The sequence below is a fragment of the Oryx dammah genome, unplaced genomic scaffold (genome assembly GCF_014754425.2).
Source record: "Oryx dammah isolate SB20612 unplaced genomic scaffold, SCBI_Odam_1.1 HiC_scaffold_27, whole genome shotgun sequence".
NCBI classification, from domain to species: domain Eukaryota; kingdom Metazoa; phylum Chordata; class Mammalia; order Artiodactyla; family Bovidae; genus Oryx; species Oryx dammah.
Window position 1 is genome coordinate 23,905,849 of NW_024070211.1, and position 10,054 is coordinate 23,915,902.

Here is a 10,054-nt window from a genome sequence, read left to right on the forward strand (position 1 = left end):
TAAATGCCATCATATTCATGACTGCTTTCTTGAATTTGGGGAGAATTAATAACTCCTACTGCTTCTTGGCCTTTTCTCTGTGACTCTCTTGAGAATGTACTTTCTTCTGTTTGTCTTTTTTTTTGGTCACAAGGACATATGTATGTGTCTCTGTCATCCACCTCCATAAACCTCACTGCCACCTACTAGGCTCTGAGCTATGAGAGGGCAGGGAACACAGATCATTCCGTCCTGAATAATTCAATCAGTTCACTAAACATTTGGTGAATGAGCAAAGGACTGAAGGAATGCTTGAGTGGAAGCTTACTCAAATGACATTTTCTGTCTTTCTCACAGATTGGTTTAATCCGAGAGTAGGGCTTCAGGAAATTCAAGTTTCAGTGTGGTTGGTCCTCATGGTGGTGCAGTCATGGAGAGAGAGGGGTACCAAGGAAGATGTAGGGATCCCAAACAAGTACTATTTCCTTTTCTTTAAAAAACAAAACAAAACAAAACAACTTAACAACCCATGTTCTGTGGCCATGGTTTGTGTTGATGGTGACAAGTAATCACAAGAGAGATGATGACAAGCACAACGCGATGAACATCTGATCCGTCTTGCTGGGTTTTGCAACACTGAGTAATCATGGGTCTTGCAGGAGGGAATTGCTTCTATCAGATTCACGGGGTGAAGTGGGAGTCCGAGGGAGACACATTCACCATGTAGCCTATGTAAGGTCCAATTATACAAAACCAAGTGCCAGCAATGCCCAATTAGATCTAAATGTGTTCAGCGGGGATTCCACTTATTTAAAAGATGATCACCAAATTCTTTAGCTTAAATTTGTTTTACTTACCTCATCATATTTTGGGGGTGGTATAAAATACCGAGACTATGAGGGTGAAAACTGTAGTCTCAATTCTGATGGGGGGTGGAGAGTTCCTATCATGTCAGCATAATTGCCAGGTGCCAGCTCTCCCTCATGGTTTGCCCCAGGGCAGCAAACAGAAGTAGTAGAGGAGGCTTTATGAGAATCTTTAGAAAGCTTTTCCATGTCCATGGCTTTGGGGAAGTTGCCCTCAGAGATACCACCGATGGGATGCTCAACATTTTAGTTCTCTTACACTCTATGTCTTACTCTGTGTAAGAACTGACTCACTGGAAAAGACCCTGATGCTGGGAAAGATTGAAGGCAGGAAGAGAAGGGGACGACAGAGAACGAAATGGTTGAATGGCATCACTGGCTGGACAGGAGTTTGAGCAAGCTCCGGGAGTTGGTAATGGACAGGGAAGCCTGGTATGCAACAGTCCATGGGGTTGCAAAGAGCTGAACATGACTGAGTGACTGAACTGAACTGAAATGACTCGCTATGTTCTTTTCATGCTCCATTCCAGTAGTTTTTGTCAACTTCTCAGCATTCGCTTTAATCAGACCTGGCAGGCTCATCCTAAGTCTCCAGAAATTCAACAAAAGCCCTCTGTCTCCAGTTTCCTGACCTTGAACTCATTGATTTCTCCAGGTTCTACTTACCATGGAAGCCCCCTCTTTCAGAGTCTGCTCCTTTAACCTCTAACTCAGAACCTTCCTCTGGTCTAGTTCCCTGGTGTCCATGGTTGATGTAGGATGATTTTTCTTGGCTCTAATTTAGCCTTGAGCTGAACTGCTACCTTACATTCTTAAATATTTCCAGATTTGGGACCTGGGGTAAACAGGGCCAGACTTGGTGTTCAGTCTGACTTGGTGTTCAGAAAGTCCATCCACCCTCAATCCCTTGATTGCCTAGGAAATGGGGGTCAGCTTATCTCTTTTCTTTTTCTCCCTTAAGCAGGGGCTGGTTATTATAGAAGAAAAGAGTATTAAGGTCTCATAATTTGCCAGTAACTGCATTTATCACGGCTTTCCACTTAATCCTCCCAGTGTCCTTATAAGGATGGGAAACATTGAGTGGTAAAGCCAGAAATACAGCCCAGATTGTCTGACCACAGGTCATTTGTGTCTGCTCATGACACTCTCTGAACCTCATTGGCCTCATCAACAAAATTAGTTGAATCACGTAATATTGTCCATATGCAACAATTTTTATCTAAAAATGGCAATTTTGGAGAATTTGACATATAAATGGCATCCCACTCCAGTACTCTTGCCTGGAAAATCCCATGGGGGGAGGAGCCTGGTGGGCTGCCGTCCATGGGGTCGCCAAGAGTCGGACATGACTGAGTGACTTCACTTTCACTTTTTACTTTTCACTTTCATGCATTGGAGAAGGAAATGGCAACCCACTCCAGTGTTCTTACCTGGAGAATCCCAGGGATGGGGGAGCCTGGTGGGCTGCTGTCTATGGGGTCGCACAGAGTCGGACATGACTGAAGTGACTTAGCAGCAGCATTTCCTACGTAAAGATACAGTCATTGTAAAATGTGTGGCACGTAGTAAACTTAATGAACATTAACTATTCTCACTATACCATTCCCTTCATTTTCCTAGTTCATCTTTTTGTGTGTATTTCCATGGCTTTCTGCTCCTTTTATTACATTTATAGGAATATCCCTAGAATTTGGCATCTAGTAGAAATTCAATTATTGAATTGGATTTGATTGACTTTGCAAAGAAAAACAAAACAAAACTTGTGCTATAGTCTATGAATTCCAGAGTAGATGTCATTTACAGCCAGTAACTATATCCATCATATTCTGAGCCATACATGTTGATGTATGGTATGTACTTTTCCTTTTCTCATCTAAGAATTCCTGAAAAATGGTAATCTCAGTGTTCTATTGTGGCTATGTGATAAAAACTATGAGATAAAACTATTGATAAAACTATGATAAAAACTATTTGATAAAAACTATAATTCCAGGGCCCAAAGAGGAGGATATTCTGATAGCAGAAGAAATCTTGGCTTCTGGCAAATCTCTTTCTTATTCTTAAAATAGACTCATTCTTTAAACTGGGTTTATTATCTTTGTATTTGGAAGACACAGGTAAATCCTGGAACATGGATGTCTTCTGAGGAAGCACAGGTATGAGGAGAGAGGCCCTAGATCCAGAGATGAGGCTCCAGAATAGCCATGCACCCCGTGATCACATGCAGGGTATGGGATCAGACTGCTCTGTAGACAATGGAAGAAAGCTCTGTGTAAAGATGCAGGCTGCTTGGGAGGTTGAGATGAAGCAAATGCATCTGTTTCCCCAGCAGCTTGAAACCATCTTAGACAAGTTCAAAGTTTCCCTGCTCTCTGAAGTCTCCAGCCTGACTACGCAGGACTAATTGTGGTCTCTCTCCATCCACTGCTCCTTGTGTATATGTTTATCCTAGCCCATTACAATTAGCTCTGTATACAGATGTCTTCCCCAAAAGCCATTTTCCTCACTAGACTCCATGGGTGTATGGGCAACCCCTGAATTTTATTCACTTCTATCCTTGATACCTTCTATACTCTCGGTGCATTGTCTGGCACCAGGGAAATACCTGATAAACATTTGTTAATAATAATAGTAATAGTACTATATACTGTATTACTACTACTAATAAGTATCACTCTATTTATTAAATGCTTACGGTTGAATGTGCAAAAAACCCTGTGAGGTGCCTAATGATTTCTACTTTATGGAGGAGAAAGCAGAGTCACAAAGAAAACACCCTGATCAGACCTCCACACTGGTCAGTGGCAGAGACAGTGTTCAAACCTGGGCAGCCTGGCGCCAGAACTTGCCCATTAACCAATTCTCCCTTCTTTTAACAGATAAGAGATCCTTGACTTTTGGCTAAGATGAAGAGTAACAAAGCATAGTTTGGAAGGAAGGAATCCACGGTTGTAGTAGACAAATGGGATTTTTATCTCCTTGCCTTTTGGTGGCTGCTGTTAAAAGACCCCCAAATCCTACTTAAATTCTTAGATACTAGGGAGTCAGAGGCAATTTAGAGATTTCATAGTTGAGGTCAGGAAACAAAAGCCCTTAAGGAATCCCCTTCGCTCAGAAACCTGACGCTGGCTCAGCCAGCAAGATGGCTGGAAGCCTTCGGGATGGTAGTCATTTCCGGGGCTGCGTGTGGTGCCTGCATCCCCGGGCCCTCTGAAACGCTGCTGCTGTGCTGTCTCTAGCATCAGCCTCCTGAAGTCCGCCCATCAGGGAAAGGCACCGAAGTCACGACACTTCAGCTTTGTTCCCGAGGCTCATTAAGACAGAGCCGGGGGATGAATGGAACGGCCTCGTCTTTATGAATGCTTAATGCGAAAATTGCCTCCACTGTGCCCCTTCGTGCTGGGCTGTGCGGAGATGCTGATGATTAAACCGTGAACCTGGCCTTGGGCTGAGCGGCGGCGGCGCGGGCCTAAAAAGAAATGTTCGCTTTCATTCATAGCTGCCTCTCAGCCCCAGAAAACCGTGACTCACGTCTTATTCCCTATAGCCGTGTGTGTTTGGACTTCCAATTCATCCGTCTGACGCCACTCTGGAGTCGAGGCAGCTTGTGCCAGAAGCGGCCTCCCAGAAGAAACCCCACCTCCGCGGGCTGGAGAGCGGAACTGGCTTCCAGCGTTTACGCAAACACTTGCGTTTCTTCTCTTCCTCCTAATTGAGGCGAGATTGCAAACGACTTGCCTTGCAGCAGCGTCCAGAAAATCAATTCTAATCACACTGATACAAAGGAAACGACTTTTTTTTTTTTTTGGTTGGTTACCGTTTTAAAATTCAGGTACAGAAAGCTCGGTGAATTCTCAGGGGCTGGGAGATGAATAATAATCAGGCAGCCCAGCTGCAGAAAGCTTCAAACTTTCCAGGGCATTTCTGCAACTGTTATATAACTGGATTCTTGCAGCAACTGTCTGAGGCCCGCGGCCTAGGTAATAGGACCCCCACTTGACAAACGAGGAAACCGAGGCCCAGAGAGGTTGAGTGATTTGCCTGAGGTCACACAGCTAGACAGAAGCTTGGCGTTCTATTTTCTGCCATCTGTAACTGCTGCTGTTGAATTTTTCTTAGGCAAGTTTGACTGTGGAACTGAAATATTTTTTATATTAAGAACTTTTCTTTCTTTTTGGCCATGGAATATAACATTCTTGGAGATGGGAAGAGGAGGAGGAGGATGTGACTTTATAGTGGTTCTGGGTGCCAAAATGAGAATTAAATCTCACTGAAGGTTATTCTTCCATGGTGGCTCAGATGGTAAAGTATCCGTCTGCAATGCAGGAGACCTGGGTTTGATCCCTGGATTGGGAAGATTCCCTGTTGAAGGGCATGGCATCCCTCTCCAGTATTATTGCCTGGAGAATCTCCATGGTCAGAGGAGCCTGGTGGTCTACAGTCCATGAGGTCACAAAAAGTTAGACACGACTGCACAACTAAGCACACAGCACAAGGTTAAACAACAGTGTAACACAGAATTTTCCCCCAAAATTGTCAATCAAAGAATTATTTCTGCTATCTCTAAGCATTATCAATACTATTATTTTCTTAGTGTGTGTTTTCTATATTTAAGAAAACAGGGATTTCCTTAAGTTCAGTGGCTAATACTCCATGCCCCCAATGCAGGGTGCCCAGGTTCAAACCCAGATTGGGGAACTAGATCCCACATGCCCCAAATAAGAGTTCACATACCACAACTAAAAAAGGAAATTCACATGCTGCAACTAAAAAGTTTGCATGCTGCAGCTGAAGATCCCATATGCTGTAACCAAAAAAATAAATAAATAAATAAAAATCCTACATGCTTCAACTAAAAAAGATCCCTTACGCTACAACAAAGATCAAATAAGACCTGGCACAGCCAAATAAATAAAATAAATATTAGAAAAGAAAAAAATACAGAAAAATGTGTTCTGTAAACGCTTCTTTTCTTAAGCTTAAATATAAGGAGGTCTGTATCACTGCCTCAATTTGAAAATTTTACCACCTACATAAACAGGAAGCAACCTAAACCATATTGCAATAAAAATATAAAGTTGTTAACAAATCTTGGTAGATCCTGCAACTTACAGACAGCTCTAAGCCTGAGGCCAAAAAGGAAGATTTTCAAATGTTAGAAAACTGTTAAAAACACACTAGCCCCCAACTGAAATTGTCTTTATGGAACCAAGAAAATTGTGACATTGTGCAAAGAATACATTTCAGACTATGAAATTCAGTGTTACTTGATGCTATGTCTACATCTGGCATCAAATGACTTTCGATAGTGCTGAGGATATGCCTCTATACATTGGGAAACACAGATACATCTGATTGGCTTCTTGGAAAACAGGAATCCCAGGAAGCAGGACAAGAGCCTCACTGAAAATTCATCTCATCATTTTTGTCTGGGTATGACTATGACAGTAGGGTATAGACATTCAAGTTATAATGATGTCCCAAAGTTGATTTCAATAGTTGTATCAGTCAGGACAGGCTAGGTTATATGTGGTAACAATGAATACTGAATTACAACTGTTCAGTTCAGTTCAGTTCAGTCGCTCAGTCGTGTCCAACTCTCTGTGACCCCATGAATCGCAGCACACCAGGCCTCCCTGTCCATCACCAACTCCCAGAGTTCACTCAGAGTCGCGTCCATCGAGTCAGTGATGCCGTCCAGCCATCTCATCCTCTGTCGTCCCCTTCTCCTCCTGCCCCCAATCCCTCCCAGCATCAGTGTCTTTTCCAATGAGTCAGCTCGTCGCATGAGGTGGCCAAAGTACTAGAGTTTCAGCTTTAGCTGAAAACTAAAATGAAATGAAAACATTCCTTCCAAAGAACACCCAGGGCTAATCTCCTTTAGAATGGACTGGTTGGATCTCCTTGCAGGCCAAGGGACTCTCAAGAGTCTTCTCCAACACCACAGTTCAAAACCATCAGTTCTTTGGCACTCAGCTTTGTTTATAGTCCAATTCTCACATCCATCCATGACCACTGGAAAAACCACAGCCTTGACTAGACAGGCCTTTGTTGGCAAAGTAATGTCTCTGCTTTTGAATATGCTATCTAGGTTGGTCATAACTTTCCTTCCGAGGAGTAAGCGTCTTTTAATTTCATGGCTGCAATCACCATCTGCAGTGATTTTGGAGCCCCAAAAATAAAGTCTGACACTGTTTCCACTGTTTCCCCATCTATTTCCCATGAAGTGATGGGACCAGATGCCATGATCTTTGTTTTCTGAATGTTGAGCTTTAAGCTAACTTTTTTACTCTCTTCTTTCACTTTTGTCAAGACTCTTTTTAGTTCCTCTTCACTTTCTGCCATAAGGGTGGTGTCCTCTGCATCTAGGTGATGCCAATATTGCTGATCTGGACTGCACTTTGAAAATCACTGCTGTACCATGTATTTTATATCCCCCACTTACAGTTCAAATAATTTCAGTGTCAAAGTAATTAGATGTTTCAACTTGTGTGCTAATTTCTGGACAAAAATATCCAAGAGAAAAATCCACTGTGATGTGAAATACAGACACAGTGGCTGGATTCGAGGAGAACATTTTAGGTTTTCAGCTCTTACCTGATATTATATATGCAAGTGCCCTACCTCCAGAACTGATATATTCCTTTTATCAAAACAGCTCTCTAAAATCCATGCAAAGGCTAAGTGAACTGTGAAAGTCATCTGGTACGTCAGTGGGAGCCCCAGACCTGAAATGCTAAAGTGAAATCACTTAGTCATGTCCAACTTTTTGCGACCTCATTACTGTAGCCTACCAGACTTCTCTGTCCATGGGATTTTCCAGGCAAGAATACTGGAGTGGGTTGCCATTTTCTTCTCCAGGAGATCTTCCCAACCCAGGGATTGAACCCAGGTCTCTCACGTCGTTGTAGGCAGACGCTTTACCATCTGAGCCACCTGGTAAAGATGCTGAACTTTGATCTTCAAGATTCTCCTACATCTTTCTGGATTTCCTATTAAAAGGAGGCATAGGAGTATGTAGTTGGGTTGTTTCCAAACAGAAAATATCCTTATTAAAATATTTGCATGTAAATACTGAAAATGTTGATTCACAAAACAATTGTGGCAGGAAAATTTGAAAGATTAAGACATACAGTGTTGTTTCAGGCAAAGTAACTTCTAGCACATGAACTTTGTTCTCCCTAACCCACTGAAGAAGCAGATGCTCAAACACGCATGGTATTAGATTTAAGAGAATGGTACTTTCTCTTCCTATGAGCACCAGATGGCTTCAGAATCCAAAGGCAATGGAGAAGAAAGCCTAAATTTATTTGGTTTAAGTGGTTCTCACTGAGGGTTTATGAGAAAGATCATATTTTAGTACTTAGTAGACAAATGCAAATGTAGTTTCACAGATGATTTTCATTTCACAAAGAAAAGAGGTATTGGGTTCAAGGGTTAGAAAGCATCTTAAATGTTATCTAGTCCATGTGAGGCCACCAGTAATTGCTAAGAGGAGCAAAACCGTTACAAAGAATAAACAGACACTGCAATTATAAGTAGTTTGGTTTTCTTTATGTGAAATTTAAAATTTTAACTAAACTACTAGGAAAATGTTTTACAAAATAAGGGAAACAGTAGAAAAAAAGAAAGTGCTCCTATAATGAAAAAAAATTTATCTTAAAAATTTTTTTAAGCATAGTTTTCTGGCAGTGCCTGGAGCTCTAACAAATAAAGGCAGTTTGTTTGCATAAGGATACTTTGAGAGGATAAAAATTTCCAAAATGAAGTGTTTGAAGCTTTGACAGTAGGCATGAGAAAATGTTAACTCAATTCAACCCAACTTATTTTTGGCCAGCCATTGTCCAAATGAATGTCATCTGAAAAACTAGGTATTTATAGTATTAAGTAGTTACAATATTAATATTAATACAGTATGAAGTTTCCAATTTATATGTTCTCTGACAAGCTCTGCTTTTGCAAGGGAAGTAGAAAAACGTTTTACTCTTCTTTGATAGTGAGTTTTCTTTTTAAAGCCATCAAATGTAATTTATTGTAGCAAAGTATAATAACAAATAAATTGTGATAAATTCCAATTGTAAAAAATTAGAACTTATTGTAATACATTGTACTATAATTAGAAGAGTTTAGGTAAATTTTGGAAGCAACACATCATGGAGGTAAAGCATCACATCAGGGAGGTAAAGCGTCAATAAGAAGTATAAAGAAGGAAAGCAGGAAGGAGGGAAGAGAGGAAAACAGGGGATGAATGAGTGATAAAAAGGATCCCAGGCCTTGAGGGGCTCAGGGAAGACAGTACAGACCACCTCTGTCCCCCAGCAAGTGCTGGAGGACCTCAGGTCACATATGCTGCAGACCGGTTGCTATTCAGTTGCCAAATTGTGTCTGACTCTGTGACCCAATGGATTGCATCATGCCAAGCTTCTCTGTCCCTCACCATCTCCCAGAGTTTGCCCTCTTTCATGAATCATTACCTTGTAATGGCAAAGGGGCTTGCCTAACTCAGTGAAGTTATGAGCCGTGCCATGCAGGACCACCCAAGACAGACGGGTCATAGTGGAGAGTTCTGACAAAACGTGATACCCTGGAGGAAGGAATAGCAAACTACTCCAGTGAACTTGCTGTGAGAACTCCCAGAACTGTATAAAATAAGGCTACAGACTGGATTCTCCATGAAAATCTTGTTTTCCAAGAGAGAGGGGTGAGGGAGGAAGTTAGAGGAAAATGGGAAGAGGGAAAGAGGGGAGAGAAAGAGAAGAAAGAAGATGTATTGGCCTTCTGGATCTTAATTGCTTTCATATAAATTGAAACAAAATGAGAAGCGTAATGGAGTGGAAGAGACATTTCAAACTGAAGGATTACTAAGGTAGAGAATTGCATGTACAAATGATAGGAGAATCAGAATCTGGTCTAAATGAAATATGAAATTAAATAACAAAGATTTAAGAAAATCTGATCTTAAAAAGGAATGAGTCCCTTCTAATTACTTAAATTTAAGTTGTGAATGATTAGCTTGATCTTAACAGCACCACAGTGAGGATGCAAACTAATTTAGTAAAAACCATTATCATACACAGTACATAATTATTTTGAAAATGTCCAAGATATAGAGCTTTGCTTCTTGGAAGCAATGATAATTGGCAATTTAGAGCTAACAGAAAATTAAAATTTTGTGAGGAATGTTCAAAATGATCTTATCTCAAGCTTAG

At 41.3% G+C, this 10,054-nt stretch overlaps 1 long non-coding RNA gene across 1 annotated transcript; it reads left to right on the forward strand.

The window, feature by feature from the left end:
* The first annotated feature begins 955 nt into the window (after positions 1 to 955).
* Positions 956 to 5,558, forward strand: LOC120854464. Its single transcript, XR_005718994.1, has 3 exons — positions 956 to 965; positions 2,957 to 2,962; positions 5,486 to 5,558. It is a non-coding gene; the product is annotated as an uncharacterized LOC120854464 (long non-coding RNA).
* Positions 5,559 to 10,054: the final 4,496 nt, after the last annotated feature.